Genomic DNA, 16,515 nt, shown 5'->3' with positions numbered 1-16,515 from the left:
TTTTGCCATGGAGCCTACTCTCCTGGTTCTCTGCTCAGTCCCCTTTTTGAACCGGCGAATGGGCGACTTCCCGTGGCTCCAATCGCCAGCCAAAAGGGCACCCGGACCGGTGTATTTTGTGCGGAGAACCGCGGCTCCGGGGTGCCGACAAAGCAGCCGCGCGGGGCACAGCAGCCGTGCTGGCCGGCACAGCCGCGCTGGCCGAAACAGCCAGGTTGGCGACCATGGAGCTCCTCTGCCCGGGAATTTCCTAGTCTGTGGGCAATAAAAACGCAGCGTCCACTCACCCTCTGCGCTTTCACTGGGAGCTGCAATCCTGAGCTCTTCCTAAACGGCCATCTTGTATCGTCCCCCAACTAATTGTTTCTCTTTATCTGCTTTGTTAAGTTCGGTATTTGCCCGGGCATGGTGGCTCATGCCTGTAATCCTAGCACTTTGGGAGGCCAAGGCAGGCAGATCATGAGGTCAGCTTGGCCAAGTCTGTTATCCTGTCTGAGCCTTAGTATGCTCTTTTGTGGTCATGAGAACTGAAGATCTATCTGAAAGATTTGATAAGATACTGTAGTACTTCACATAATACTGGGCATATAAATACATAATAAATGCTTTCTCCTTATGTTTTTATTTACTTATTTAGTTTTTTGAGACAGAATCTTGCTCTGTTGCACAGACTGGAGGGCAGTGTCATGAGATGTGGCTCACTGTAACATTTGCCTCATGGTTTCAAGCAATTCTTCTGCCTCAGCCTCCCAAGTAGTGGGGATTATAGGCATGCACCACCATGCTCAGCTAATTTGTGTATCTTTAATAGAGACAGGGTTTCAACATGTTGGCCAGGCTGGTCTTGAACTCCTGACCTCAAGGGATCCATGCACATTGCCTCCCAAACTGCTAGAATATCAGGTTTGAGCCACTATACCTGGCCTATGTTTTTATAATATTGTTAATTTAGTGCTATTCTGAGTAAAAATCATTTGCTATTAAAGTTATATGGATTGACTTTTATAAATTGACTATGACAATTTTTACAAATGTCAGTGCTTTTATAAGGTGAAACGGATTATGTTGTGGGGGTTTTGTTGCGATGGTGGTTTATTAGATTATTTTGTTTAAAGACAATAATGTTCAGCTGTTGCGAAATTATAAAAAGTGAAATGACAAAAACAATCTTCACATTTTATAATTTTAAAGCAATATTAATGGTAGTTGCCTTAGGGAAAGATACTTTTGTTATAGTATAAAAGTATGATATTCAAGTTTAGTGTACAGCAAAGGATATTAAATCTAAGCACTAATGTGTTATATGGCACACTTGAAACTTTAGTACAAGTATCAATGTTTAGCAAATCAACCTTAACACATAAAGATAGCCAAAAAATGGAGCTGTTTTGTTGCGAGACTGTTGATTATGTTTGATTTTAATACTCCCCATGCTCTTGACTTTTCTTTCTTTTTTTTTTTTTTCTTTGAAACAGAGTCTTGCTTTTTCACCCAGGCTGGAGTGCAGTGGTGCGATCTCAGCTGACTGAAACCTCCACTTTTCAGGTTGAATTGATCCTCTTCCCTCAGCCTCCCTAGTAGCTAGGACTATAGGTGAGTGCCACCATGCCTGGCTAATTTTTTTATTTTTAGTAGAGATGGGGTTTCATGATGTTGATCAGTCTAGTCTCAGACTCCTGACCTCAGGTGATCCACCCACCTTGGCCTCCCACAATGCTGGGGTTACAGGTGTAAGCCACCCCCACCTGGGTATCTCTTGACTTTTTTTTTTTTTTTTTTTGAGATAGAGTTTTGCTCTTGTTGCCGAGGCTGTAGGGTAATAGCTCAATCTCTACTCACTGCAACCTCTGCCTCCTAGGTTCAAGCTATTCTTCTGCCTCAGCCTCCAGAGTAGCTGGGATTACAGGCATGTGCCATGGTTAATTTTATATTTTATTAGAGATGGTATTTTTTCATGTTGGCCAGGCTAGTCTGGAACCGTCTACCTCAGATTTGCCTGCCTTAGCCTCCCAAAATGCTGGGATCATAGATGTGAGCCACGATGCTCAGCCCAGCTTTTGAGTTTTTATAGCTGTTTGTTAGTTGAATCTTCAGTAAATAAATGCTAACTTAAAAGTTGCAGTTCAGGGAATCTTCTGTTTCTGTTATAAAAAGTATATTTTTATAAGTCCAATAAGCTTACACTAATGTTTATGTTTTGAAAATATTACCTCTTCCATTTAGTACTATATGTATTAAATAATATTAGCTGGTATATTTTTCTCGCTTTATAATGTGGTTCGGATTTCTGTAGAAAGTATGGCTGTATCTACATTGCCTTAAAGTAATGGGATCTACCTATCTTTTCTTTTCTTTTCTTTTTGAGCTGGAGTTTTGCTCTTGTTACCCATGCTAGAGTGCAATGGGGTGATCTCAGCTCACTGCAACCTCTGCCTGCTGGGTTTAGGTAATTCTCCTATCTCAGCTTTCCAAGTAGCTAAGATTACAAGCACCCACCACCACAACTGGCTAATTTTTGTATTTTTCATAGAGATGTGGTTTTGCCATGTTGGCCAGCCTGGCCTCCAATTCCTGACCTCAGATAATTCACCTAGGATTACAGGAGTAAGTAACCCTGCCTGGCTGTAATGGGATATTTCACTGCAAACTGATAAACAGAATATTAGTGTTTTTGGTGTTCTTTTTATTTTCCTCACACGATTTTTCTTTGGACTGAATTACAATAACATAAGTAAAAATGAAATTATAAAAGTTAAAGAGCAATACCTTGCTTGATGGCTCATGCCTGTAATCCCAGCACTTTAGGAGGCCAAGGCAGGTGGATCACGAGGTAAGGAGATCGAGACCATCCTGGCGAACATGGTGAAACTCTTTCTGTACCAAAAGTCTAAAAATTAGCTGGGCATGATGGCGGTTGCATGTAGTCTCAACTACTCAGGAGGCTTAGGCAGGAGAATGACTTGAACCTAGGAAATGGAGGTGGCAGTGAGCTGAGATTGCACTGCTGCACTCCAGCCTGGCAACAGAGCAAGATTCCATCTGAAAAATAAAAAGTTAAAGAGCAATACAGATTCAATAATTATTCTTTTCTACAAATTGTGTTTAAATGATCTCTCTTTTTCTTTTCGTCCTTATAGCTCAAACTGTAAAAGCCAAAGGTCTGGTGATGATCCTATACCCCTTTTTCCCAGTCTCATGTTGAAGATATTTATGTAGAAGGACTTCCCAAAAGAATGTTTTTTTCTTTTTGAGACAGAGTTTTCACTCTTGCCCCCTCGGCTGGAGTGCAGTGGCATGATCTCGGCTCACTTCAACCTCTGCCTCCTGGGTTCAAGCAATTCTCCTGCCTGAGTCTCCATATGGGCCAGGCTGGCCTCCAAATCCTGACCTTGTGATACACCTTCATCAACCTTCCAAAGTACTGGGATCACAGGCATGAGCCACTGTGCCCAGCCTATTTTATGTATTTTTATCTTCCCCTTTTTAATTTATCTGGGTCCAACTTTGAGTCAGTCATGCCAATGTTAGCTGCTGAAACATGAACACTGCACACACCTGACTGGCATGCAACTTACATTTTCTTTTACAATTTTCTGCTACTTTTGCTAATGAAAATAGTATCCATGTCTTGCCTTTAGGCCTGAGATTTTTAAAGTATATGTGAGAATATATGATTTTTTTTTTAGATATGTAGAGGAAGATAGCCTTGAATGCAATGCAATATTAAAGGATCCCATTTAAGATTTTTGTAGCATGCTTCAAAGAGCTGTGTGTTGCCATGTTACCACTTTACTTGTGAGGACACATGCTCCATGAAGCAACTTATGAGACAATTTGCAATTATTTTTTTGTTATTCTGTAGAAACCTCAACTAAAGATTTAGTTGTGCTCAAGCATTCAGATTGTCTTTTCTTAATTTTTTTCCAAGATGGAGTCTTGCTCTGTCACCCAGGCTTTAGTGCAGTGGCATGATCTCAGCTCACTGCAACCTCCCCCTCTTGGGTGTAAGCTGTTCTCCAGCTCAGCCTCCTGAGTAGTTGTGATTCCAGGTGGCTGCCATCACACCCAGCTAAGTTTTGTATTTTTAGTAGAGGTGGGGTTTTACCACGTTGGCCAGGTTGGTCTGAAACCCTTGACCTTGTGATCTGTCTGCCTCAGCTTTGCAATGGGTTGGGATTACAGGCAGGAGTTACTGTGCCCAGCCTGTCATTTCTTTTCAAAATCGCCCTTGGTGATTAAATATTAAATATGTACTAATGGATATTACTTTGCTAAATATTGCCTAGTGAATATTAAATATTTATTCTGGCCTTTCAGATATGAACTTATGAATTTGATACCTGAAGATTTACAACTTGATAAACCAGCTTCAGGAGGTAGGTTTTCAGTCTTAAGTCAGATGAGAAGATTATGTGCAATAATTATTTAATGATTAACATTGATTTCTTTAATGGTACCTTCCACAGGAAATAATATGTCTCTAACTATTAATTATTTGCCAGGATAAGATAATTCATGTTGTCAAAATTCTAATACTCTCTAAAACAGTCAACTCATATTCTTTGTATTAACCCATTATACATACATGTAGATATTAAATTAATGGGTAGACAGAAGTAAAATCAACAATCTTTGTCCTACTCCTGAGATGCAAGATTTATCTGGCATAGTGCATCGAACAGTTTATTGTTGAAGTCTACGCCAGTCAACTGAACAAGCATTCATCAAATGCCCATGATACCCAGGACATAAGGAGGTTTTCTTTTAGAGTATGGAGCCATGCATATCATGTCTTAATTGTTAGATGTGTTTTCAAAGAAATAGAATTGATTTTCTCACTAGTTTTGGCTCTGGCATGGAGTGGGGACTAAACAGAATGGAATCACACTGTTTAGATTTACTAAAATGGGAGGATTGCCAGCAATACCATGTCCCTAGTCTCCCCATAGTAAATGTCACCTGCTAGCTGTTCTGATTGATTGATTGATTGATTGATTGATTGAGATGGAGTTTGGCTCTGTTGCCCATGCTGGAGTGCAGTGGCATGATCTCAGCTCACTGCATCCTCCCACCTTCAGGGATCAAGCAGTCTTCCTGCTTCACCTTTCAAGTAGCTGGGAGTATAGGCACCTGCCACCATGCCCAACTAATTTTTGTATTTGTAGTAGAGATGGGGTTTCACCATGTTGGCCAGGCTGGTCTTGAACTCCTGATCTCAGGTGATCTGCCCGCTTCAGCCTCTCAAGGTGCTGGGATTACAGGTGTGAGCCACTGTGCCCGGCCTTGTAGATGCTCTTGAGCATACTGAGTTCTGCTTTTTTCCAGCTTTAATGAATGTCTGGTTCTTCCTTTTTGCTTGTGCAGTGTTAGTGTTGTTTCAGTAATAAATACATTCTGGAATCATAGAAATAATTTTAGTCACAGGAAAGAAAAAATAATACTGCCTACTTTATAATATTTAATAGACCAAGTTATTAAACTCATTACATTGAGAAAACTTGTGTTTTTGTGATTTTGACAGTAAAGGAAGAATGGTGTGACAGAATCACCAAGTTAAGAAAGATGGTGGATCAGCTTTTTTGCAAAACAATTTGGTAAGTCTTTTTTTCCTCCTTTAACTAAAGTATATCACTGAGTAATGTTTTTGTTTTGTTTTGTTTTGTTTTGATATGGAGTCTTGCTCTGTCACCCAGGCTGGAGTGCAGTGGCTCACTGCAACCTCCACCTTCCGGGTTCAAGTAATTTTCTTGCCTCACTCTCCAGAATAGCAGGGATTACAGGCACATGCCACCATGTATAGCTAATTTTTGTATTTTTTTTTTTTTTAGTAGAGATGGATTTCACCATGTTGGCCAGGCTTGCCTGGAACTCCTCATTTTGTGATTCCCATGTTTTGGCCTCCCAAAGTGCTGACATTACAGATGTGAGCCACCACACCTGGTGGTAATGTTATTTTTTTTTTATAATGTTTTATCTTAGGAAAGTAAATACAATGAGTAGGACTCAGCTCCAGTTTTCTCTTACTTGGTTTTTTTCTGTGTGTGTGATGGAGTTTCAGTGTCATTGCTCAGGCTGGAGTGCAGAGTGGCACAGTCTTGGCTCACTGCACCCTTTGCCTCCCAGGTTCAAGTCATTGTCTTGCCTCAGCCTTTCAAGTAGCTGGGATTGTAGGCACCTGCCACCATGCCTGACTAATTTTTATATTTTTAGTAGAGATGGAGTTTCATCATTTTGGCCAGGCTGGCCTCAAACTCCTGACATGAGTTGATTCCCCCTCCTCCCAACGTTTTGGGATTACAGTCATGAACCACTACACCTGGACTCTCTTTCTCTTTTTTTTTTTAAATTTAGATGGAGTCTTGTTCTGTCACCCAGGCTAGAGTGCAATGGCAGGATCTCAGTTCACTGCAACCTCCACCTCCCCGTTTCAAGTGATTCTCCTGCCTCAGCCTCCTGACTAGCTGTGATTACAGGCATGACCACCACATTTGGCTAATTTTATATTTTCAGTAGAGACAGGGCTTTGCCATGGTGGTCAGGCTGGTCTCCAACTCCTGACCTCAGGTGGGTCAGCTGCCTCAACCTCCCAAATTGCTGGGATTACAGATTTGAGCCACCGTGCCTGACTGTCCTTCAGTTTTTAATATGCATGGATTATGGAAATTTTAATCTTACATAAGAGGAGAGAGTAGGGTAATGGAACCCCATATGCTTTTTACGGAGTAAATTTTTCTGTACAGTCAAAGGTTTTCTGCAGGAGGATTGACACCATTGGGAAGCTTCTTTTCTTTGGGTTTTAGCTGTGCCTGGGTGCCACTCTGTAGTAACAGAGAGAGCTTTGGCAGTAGCCATTGATGGGCATATGAAGGTGCCATCTCAGCCAACCTGTCTTTTCTAACTTGTTCCTTAAACACTTCATCAGCACTTCAAAATACTTAGTTTTAATTTTTAATTCAACATCTTTTGCCACCCAAAGTTGCTCTCTGCTCCAGTTTTATTTTGCTTCTCAGCATAATTCTAGATTATTGTCCTTTTCTCCCCAATACTCTTTTTAAAGCTATTTTTATAAAAATGTCCAAATCTTGTGGACTCTTCCTTGGCTCCTCTCTGTCTCATTTTCAGTCTCTTGAGGCCCCTGCCCTCATCCTCTACACTGGAGAGTGCCAGCCAGCAGCTTCATCCTGAGCCCTCTTTTTTTTTTTTTTTTTTTTTTGAGAAAGAGTCTTCTTCTTGTCACTCAGGTTGGAGTGCAGTGGCACGATCTTGGCTCACTGCAACCTCCGCCTCCATGGTTAAAGCTATTCTCCTGCCTCAGCCTCCTGTGTAGCTGGGATTATAGATGTCCACCACTATGCCTGGCTGATTTTTCTACTTTTTTTTTTTTAGTAGAGATCGGGTTTCACCATGTAGGCCAGGCTGGCCTTGAACTCCTGACCTTGTGATCTGCCTGCCTTGGCCTCCCAAAGTGCTGAGATTACAGGTATGAGCCACTTCACTTGGCCTCTTTCTCTTTTCTTACAGTGTCTTCCTTACAGATAATCCCACCCTGCCCACCTCTTAAAAATATTATATTGTCTGTGTCTTTGAGACTGTCATTCCTGGCCCTGAAGATGCTCCTCATACCAGACCTCTATATTTGCCTATCTGCTTGACCCATCATCGGGCTTCATGTGTCCTGTGCAGAGTCCCCATTACCCTCTCCATGAGCTCCTCTCAGGGTCTACCAGCTGCCCAATCCAGATGCCCAGGAATTACCCTGAGGTATGATTTTCTCCCTTCCCATATCCAGCCTAGCAAGGCCTGCTGATTCTGCCCTGAACACAAAGCCCAGATTCTAACCCATCCTCTTTCACTGCCCTCCAGTGCTCAGTTAGAGCCATGCCACAGAGCAGCCAGGTCAGGCTCATTGAAAGTAGGAGGTGGAGCCTGTCATTCTCTGGACTGTCATCTGTAGTGGCTTCCACTGTACTTGGAGTAAACCTCACAGCCCCTGATCGGGTCTGCAGGGGCATGTGTGAGCTGCCCACTGCCATTACTCTGCTTTTCCCACATGCCCTCTGTGGATCCCTTGCTCTGTGCCAGCCACTGTGGTAATTTGTGTGCCTTTCTTCTTCTCAGGTCACAGCCTCCTGGCACTGTTGCACTGAGGCCTGGTGTTTGTGGAATGTTCTTACTTGAGGGCTTTCTGTGCTTCTCTTTTCTATTAGCATCACAGTTGAAACATCACCATGTTGGAGAGGTCTTCACTGAGCACTGTCTCACCTCAGCGTCGAGGCTTACTGACTCATCCTTTTTTCATTTTTACAGAGCACTGCTGGCTGACCTTTTCCTCCTGCTGCAGCACAGTGGGAGGAAAGCCTGGATCATGTCTGTTTTGTTTACTTCTCAGGCAGGTGCTCAACAAATATTCATAGAGTGAATCCATGGCATTAAAGTGTACTGTAAGCTGGCAGAAATGTCTGTGGCTTTTGGTCATGTAGCATGCATTGTGACACTTAGAGGCACAGGAGGGACTGCAGGCATCACATCCAGAAGTGCCACAAGCTGTCCCAAGCAAGGAAGACTGCAGTAGGGATCTACCTTCCCATGACCCTGGGGCCCTCATCTTCTCTTGAAACAGAACCTTTGAGTTTTAGTGGACAGAAGCCAAGTCTCCTGGGTGATGAGCCCTGCCTTCCCTGTGGATTTGAAGGGGGTACATGGCACTCACTGAGTCTTCAGAGACCATCTTCTAGATGCAACTCAGTTGGCAACTACAAATGTAGGCCACTAATTGTATGTTATTTTTAGAATTTGTGTACTTGATATTTTAACTGCTTACACTATTTTACCTCTCTAAGAACTTAATAGATTAAACAAAGTCAAAATGTTAAGTTTCTTCCCTTCATCAGCATTTTTGTGTTATTTTATCTCTCCTTATATCTGATCATAAATCAGCCAGTAAATAATCTTTCACATATTCTAAATCATTATGTTTCCAAGTAATGTAATAAAACAGGTCAGGTGGTGAACATTATCATTAGTGATGTCACTAGGATTCATGAGATGACACTTGAGAAGGAGGATCTGCATGAGAGGCCTCACCTCTGCCCTCCTTTGTTCTTATCTCTGCAAAAAAAAATTAACAGTTACCCAGGTGTGGTGGCATGTGCCTGTAGTCCCAGCTACTCAGGAGGCTGAGGTGGGGGATTGCCTGAGCCCAGGATATTTAGGCTACTGAACTCCAGCCTGAGCAATAAAGCAAGACTTTCTCTAACAGGAAAAAAAAGAAACATTAAACCTAATAGCATCATTGGTGCTTGCCATCAAGCAAGCTTACTTTTTTCTGATAGGAGGAGGGGGCTGTTGAGTTATTTTGCTCACATAATGTAGTCATTGGAAAATATTTTGGTTATTTGTTTATTTATTTTTAAAATCTGGAGTCTTGCTCCATCACCCAGACTGGAGTGCAGTGGCACAATCTCAGCTCACCACAACCTGTGCCCCCTGGGTTCAAGCGATTCTCCTGCCTCAGCCTCCCAAGTAGCTGGGATAACAGGTGTGCACCACTACACCCAGGTAATTTTTTTTTTTAATTTTTAGTAGAGATGGGGGTTCCACCATGTTGGCCAGGCTGCTGAAACCCCTGACCTAAGGTAATCCACACAGCTTGGCCTCCCAGAGTGCTGGGATTACAGGTGTGAGCCACTGTGCCATGCCAGGAGTGGATTATTTTTATGCTTCCCCTTTTTGAGACACTGCCATGACATTTGTAAACTGTCATGGTGTTGGTGGGAGTGTAGTAGCAGTGAGGATGACCAGAGGTCACTCTCATCACCATCTTGGTTTTGGTGGGTTTTGGCTGGCTTCTTTACTGAAACCCGTTTTATCAGCAAGGTCTTTATGAACTGTATCTTTTGCTGACTTCCTTCCTCACACTGTGACTTAGAATGCCTTAACAATCTGAGAATGCAGCTCAGTAGGTCTCAACCTCATTTTACCCAGCTCCTATTTTAGTTGGAGTTGCTCTGGTTCAAATGCCTCTGACAGTATTGCTGCTTTCTTTATGGTCCTTGAAAGGGAGAGAGGAAATCTTAGGATTTTCATTGCTGTGAACCACTGCTAGTATTGAGGAAATACCACTTCCAACCTTATAATCCTGAAGTCATTTGGTATCTGTGAGCCAGATGTTGGAAACTGGGCAGTCTGGAAGACAGTGCCCTTCCCCATCATTCTGGAGCATTTAATCTGGTAGGAAAACATGTGTAGTAAGTAGGAGATATTTACTTACTAAGGGGTAAGAAAGGGGTAATGGTCTGGGAAAGAATTAAGTGGAATAGGGGGGATAATGAGGCGAGGTTGTGATTGGGACAGCCTCGATGATGCGTGATGAGCACATTCGGCAGTTGGCCTCACCTCTTTCTAAAACTTCCAGTTCCCACTCTCAACCCCAACATATGGTTCATTTTTATTTTATAGAAAGTTTGGCAGAATTAGGTTTATATATTTTCTTGCTGAATTAACAGAATAATTCTATTTAACATCAGTCTCTAATATGACTGAAAGCCTCTAATATTTTACTGTTATTTTATTTATGGGCATTTTACAGCTATGATTATTTCACTTTGTGTGGTTTCTCAAAAACACATGTGTTTCTTATGTCTAAGAGCTCCTATACTGAAGCCCTTCAGATTTGATGCTAATAACATGAAATAAGAATCTCAGACAAGTCTTTAGATGTTAAAGGAAAGCCAATCTAAGAACAAAGTAATTAATTAATTATTTCAAGTTGACATTCAAGTTTAGTTGTGGAGGTGGAGGAGGCAGTTTGGTAAATGAGTTTGGAAGTAAGGAGGAAGGTCTGGCAATAGATACATTTTTGGATTTTGTAGTAGTGTTTTGATAGCAGTTGTTGACAGCACTAAAATAATTTATCTGTCAGCTCCCTGACTTTTCTTTTTAAAGAAATAGGGTCGTTTTATGTTTTCTGGGCTGGACTAAAACTCCTGGGCTCAAGTAATCCTCCTGTCTCAGTCTCCTTAGTAGCTAGGGCTACAGCCATGTGCTACCATGCCCAGGTTTGAGCCATTTCCAACAATCGTGCTGCAGAATATTTCAGTGTTACATTTGGAGGTGCAAGGGAGATCTGTATATAAATAACACTATGTAAATTGCTTGAACCTTTCTCTTTAAAGTTCTGCTTGGATGTGGCTTCAGAGTAGGGATTAGTAAATTCATTTTTACTTTTTTTCCTATGGCAGATTCTTACTCTGTTGTTCAGGCTGGAGTGCAGTAGCTCACTGCAGCTTCTGCCTCCTGGGTTCAGCGGATTCTCTTGCATCAACCTCCTGAGTAGCTGGGACTACAGGTGCCTGCCACCACACACAGCTTTTTTTTTTTTCTTTTGGTAGAGACAGGGTTTCACCATTTTGGCCAGGCTCGTCTTGAACTCCTGACCCAAGTGATCCACCTGCCCTGGCTTTTTAAAGTGTTGGGATTATGAGCATGAGCCACGGTGCCTGGCCTTTTTTTCTTTTTTTTCACCTTTTTAAATTACAGTTTTTATACCTATTCAAAAGTAGAGAAAATAGTATGATGAACACTAAAACACCCATTCCTCAATTTCTGTGATCATTAAGATTGTCCGCATTTTGTTTTATTTCTTTACCTCCCTTTGCAGGAATATTGTGAAGCAAATTGCAGCCATCACGTCATTTTATCTGTTCAGGGTGCATCCCTGAACAGCCGCTATCTCATCACACCTGACAAATTTAACAATGATTTTTTGGTGTCAGCTCATCGTTTGCTTTATATCTGGATCCAAAGAATCGTCTTGTGCTAACTTTGGTTATTATGTCTCTTTTAATCTAAACCAGCCTCTGCTTACTATTGTTATTTCACGTTCCATGAACTCTTTGTGAAAAGTTATTTCTTTTAAAATAGCACACTCGCAAGGTTGAACAGGTAAAGGACATTGATCTCATGGTTGCAGTGCAGATGAAAGTGTAGCCTGAAATGTGCCAGTGTGCAGCAGCCAATGGAGGAGGGTTATTAAAGGTCACCAGCAGATAGTAGCAAAAGGCTGCTTCCAAATAGTATTTACAGGCTGGGTGCGATGGCTCATGCCTGTAATCCCATCACTTTGGGAGGCCAAGATCGGTGGACCACCTGAGATCAGGAGTTTCAGACCATCCTACCCAAAATGGTGAAACCCGGTCTCTACTAAAGAACAAAAAATCAGCCAGGCATGGTAGCAGGTGCCTATAATCTTAGCTACTTGGGAGGGTGAGGCAGGAGAATTGCTTGAATCTGGGAGGTGGAGGTTACAGTGAGCTGAGGTCATGCCACTGCACTCCAGCCTGGGTGACAGAGCAAGACTCCATCTCAAAAAAAAAATTCTATTTAGGTTATATTCTTTATTGTCTATAATAATTTTCTTTCTTTTCCTAAGGGTATTGAAAACAAAGTTTTATCTTTTAAGATCTTTGAAGATCTTTTTCAAGACCAAAAATTTGAAGCACGTGCAAATGATTTGTATCTGGAACGACTACTGGAAAACATTCCTTTCAGAAGTCCCTCGTGATACGGAATTCCAAGGCTGGAAAACATCAGTCAAATGGGCAACTGAATTAAATTTTTGTGAAAAGGTAAGATGATAATCTGCAGAAACAAATTAAGAAGAAATTAATTTGATGAAGATGGGCCTTTTGTTCCCATCTCATGAATTCTTTATATTTACAATTAATATTTAGATTCACTTATTGAACAAACATTTATTTAGTATAATCATCGGATGTGCAAAATTGGGTCTGACAAGAGCCCTGTCCTTGGGAGGCTTAATACTAAGAAAAATGCAATGAAACGTTATTGAACGTTTTTGGGGAAGAACGCAAGGATGGCACATCCAGTTACTATCTCATTAAAGATGAATGAGAAAGTAAAAGCAAGGTACTACAAGTTTCACCAAAGAAAACCATTTAAAGTTTTGTTTTTAAGACAGCTTCACTCCATCACCCAAGCTGGAGTGCTGAATATTATCATTTTAAACACAATAACCAATCACCATCACAACAAAAGCCCCACAACATAATCTGCTTCAGTTACAAAATGCAAAAGGAGGGAACCTGTTTCAAATGTGAGTAAAGGCAGGGAGGTGTCATATATGCTCACATGTTCATATGCCTTACCCATTCTGTGTGGAGTGAAGAGTGCCTTGTGGGTATGGTGGGATTGCTTAGATAGACTTGTGTGGCCAAGTGGAGGAAGGCCTTAGAGCCTACCAAAGCAGTGGCAGTCATTTAGTGGTCTCATAGTGTTATATCTGAGTGAGTTTAAACAGAAGTGCCACTCATTGAGTTTGTTGAGAGTCCACCTTTATGCTGGCATCTGAGAGTCAGCTAGAGCTCAAACCTCTTGGCCAAGAGCAAACGGTGATCCACAGTTTTATACCAGTTTAGAGTCGAGGTGGTAAGCAGATTATTACAGAAGCAGAAGGAGCAGATTAAGGGAAGATGGGGATTGCTTAACAAAAAATTCTATTTAAAATTGTTTTTTTACTCAGCATGTGGAGTAGCAGTGTGCGGTAACAGTTACACAGTTGCAGATACAGGATGTACAGAGCCCATGGGCCCTGTTTCTCAGAAAATTGGTTACAAAGATGCCAGATGTCTCAGACTGCAAGCTTTCAGAACAGAATGCCATACATAACTCAGGGTTGGCAAACATAGCTCAGGGTGGGCAAAATGGAGTTGTTAGGATTGTTTAAAATGTATTCATTATAGCCAAGCTCAAGGGTATTTCAATAGCAGATCCCTCTTAAAATAATTTGGATCTGCCCTTTAGAAAGGTTATTCTGCTTGATTTTGAAGGGAAACACATGGGTGATTTGAGTGTGGGGGTAGGAACAGAAGGCCTCTTTCTACTCATGGAAGGCAAATTGAAGTGGGTAGAGTCTTGCTTACTGATTGGGGTTGTGCATCTATGTATATTCATTGGGACTGAGTTATAAGAGAGAGAAAAGCTAAAGATGATACAGCATGCTGCTTCTTTCGGTACTGTGGGACAGTTCATCTAAGATTCAGAAACAGAATTGAGCTAGTTTGGGGGAAAAGTGACTTTCACATATTTATCTTATAAAAAGGATGACTTTGGAGATATCCAGGTGGTCTCACCAGAATGTCTGAAAGTTGCTATTTTCAAAATTCAAGTCATCAAAATGTTTTTTTTTTCTTTCTTTACTATACAATGAAGCAGAATTGACCATGTTTAAAAATTGGCAGGGCATGGTGGTTCATGCTTATAATCCCAGGATTTTGGGAGGCTGAGGTGGGTGGATCACCTGAGGTCAGGAGTTGGAGACTAGCCTGGTCAACATGGTAAAACCCCATTTCTACTAAAAATACAAAAATTAGCTGGATGTGATGGTTTGAACTTGTAGTCCCAGCTACTCAAGAGACTTAGGAGAATTGCTTGAAGCTGGGAGGCAGAGGTTGCAGTGAGTTGAGATCATGCCACTGCATTCCAACCTGGGTGATAGAATAAAACTCCATCTTAATAATATAACAATAATAATTAGTGCACAGCTGTGCAAGTAAGGCCTGAAGACTTCTTCTAAATGCTTTATTATAATATTAGTATCAACTATGTTTTTACAGACCAGAACTTCTTACTCACAATGCAACTGAAGTTACTCAGCCAAGAACAAATACAGCAGGTAAAAAAGTTGTGAAATCCTTTTTAAAAGCACAGATTAATCTTTTAAGCTTTTAAAAATTAATCTTTTAAAATGTTGGAACTGCTCCTTCCTTCATCTTCCCAAAATTTTTTTGTAGGAGCTCAATACAGGCACTCCTTGATTTATCAATACACACATGTGCAGTGTAAGGGTAACTCAAGATTTTTTTTTTCCTGGAGACAGATTCTTCACTCTGTCACCCAGGTTGGAGTGCAGTAGTACATTCTCAGCTCACTGCAACCTTCACCTCCCAGGTTCCAGTGACTGTTCTGCCTCAGCCTCCTGAGTAGCTGGGATTACAGGTGTGCACAACCACACCTGACTAATTTTTGTATTTTTAGTAGAGACAGGGTTTCACCATGTTAGCCAGGCTGGTTTCAAATTCCTGACCTCAGGTGATCTGCCCTCCTCGGTCTTTCAAAGTGCTGGGATTACAGACATGAGCCACCATACCAGTCTGTTTTCTTATATTGTTAATTTAGTACCATTCTGAGTAAAAATAATTTGCTATTAAAGTTTTATAAATTGACTATGACAATTTTATAAATGTCAGTGCTTTTTATAAGTGAAACAGATTATTTTGTGGGACTTTTGTTGTGATGGTGATTGATTAGATTATTGTGTTTAAAGACAATAATGTTCAGCACTCCAGGCTTGGTGATGGAGTGAGACTGTCAAAAACAAAAACTTAAATGATTTTCTATGATCGAACTTGTAACACTTTGTTTTTACTTTCTCATTGATCTTTAAAATTACTAATAACTTTTTGGGGCATGTAAAATCATGACAGATCCTGCAAAAGTGGTCTCAAAGCAAGTCATGTAGTGTGTTCAGGGTCTAGAACTCGAGTCTGCCAGCTCCAGGCTGATTCACTTTTGTCAGCAGTATCCTGCCTAAGCCTTGCCCGTGACTGTGGAACCAGATTGACTCAAGTGCTGAGTTTTAATGTCTTTCATTTGGTTTTTATTTTATTTAATTCAGTGGTTTTTACTGCTAGTTGACTTTGCTCTATATTTTGTTCCTGATTCAAGCAGATTCAAGACATGCCCATCTATGGATTTGAACAGTAGGTTGTTTATTTCAGAAGTGTGAAATGATCAGGTAGCCTTATCACTTTAGACATGCTGTACATTATGAAGTATTTTCTTGCTGTTTGTTGTCTTTTTCTGGTGGATTGAGTCAATGCAGCTGGTAAAATCTTTTCCACTTATATTATTGAGACACATGGTTGAAATAGTGTGAGGTGGGTAGGCAAGGGATAAATTCTTACCATTGTTTCTCAAAGCAGGATAATGAAACTCAGAGGCCCAAATCTTCTGACTCTGACAGTAATCCTGCTGCAGCCTCTAAAGTCTAAATGATGGGACTGGTCTACCTGCAAAGTCAGGTAATGTGGTCATTTTCTTGTTCACCTTTGGATCACTAGGCTGTTAGCATTTTGTCAGAGGCAGTATTTGCATTTTGCTATATTTGGAAGATTCAATTTGAGGAAGTCATTATTAGAACATTGTTAGAGTGCTTGAGCCCTCTGAAAATGAGAAATCTCACATTTTTCTTCTACTTTGGCGCTCTGTTGGAAGTGAACATTTATGCAGTTAAAACATTGTTGTTTGTTTATCTAATTCTCACTCTGTGTTCACATTAATGGCTTCCCATTGCTCTTAGGAACAATTCCATACTTCTTTAATACTCACCCATACTATTTGCATATTATTCCATACTATTTGCAATACTCACCAGAGCTTGACCCCTGTCTCCTTCTTCTATTTTTTTTCCAATTTATTTATTTTATTGCATTTTAG

The 16,515-nt window shown here is 41.0% G+C and overlaps 2 long non-coding RNA genes across 2 annotated transcripts in view; both read left to right on the top strand.

Moving 5' to 3' along the window:
• The window catches only part of LOC108298583, an 8,495-nt gene extending 6,860 nt beyond the window's left edge, over positions 1–1,635 (top strand). The window contains exon 3 of the long non-coding RNA XR_001822626.2: positions 1,476–1,635. This is a non-coding gene — a long non-coding RNA (uncharacterized LOC108298583). The remainder of the gene's footprint in view (positions 1–1,475) is intronic.
• Positions 1,636–4,327: 2,692 nt separating this feature from the next.
• Positions 4,328–16,515, top strand: part of LOC108298582 — a 30,045-nt gene continuing 17,857 nt past the window's right edge. The window contains exon 1 of the long non-coding RNA XR_001822625.2: positions 4,328–4,376. This is a non-coding gene — a long non-coding RNA (uncharacterized LOC108298582). The remainder of the gene's footprint in view (positions 4,377–16,515) is intronic.

Source organism: Cebus imitator, unplaced genomic scaffold (genome assembly GCF_001604975.1).
Source record: "Cebus imitator isolate Cc_AM_T3 unplaced genomic scaffold, Cebus_imitator-1.0 Scaffold1002, whole genome shotgun sequence".
Taxonomy (NCBI): domain Eukaryota; kingdom Metazoa; phylum Chordata; class Mammalia; order Primates; family Cebidae; genus Cebus; species Cebus imitator.
This window is presented reverse-complemented; position numbering and strand designations above follow the sequence as displayed.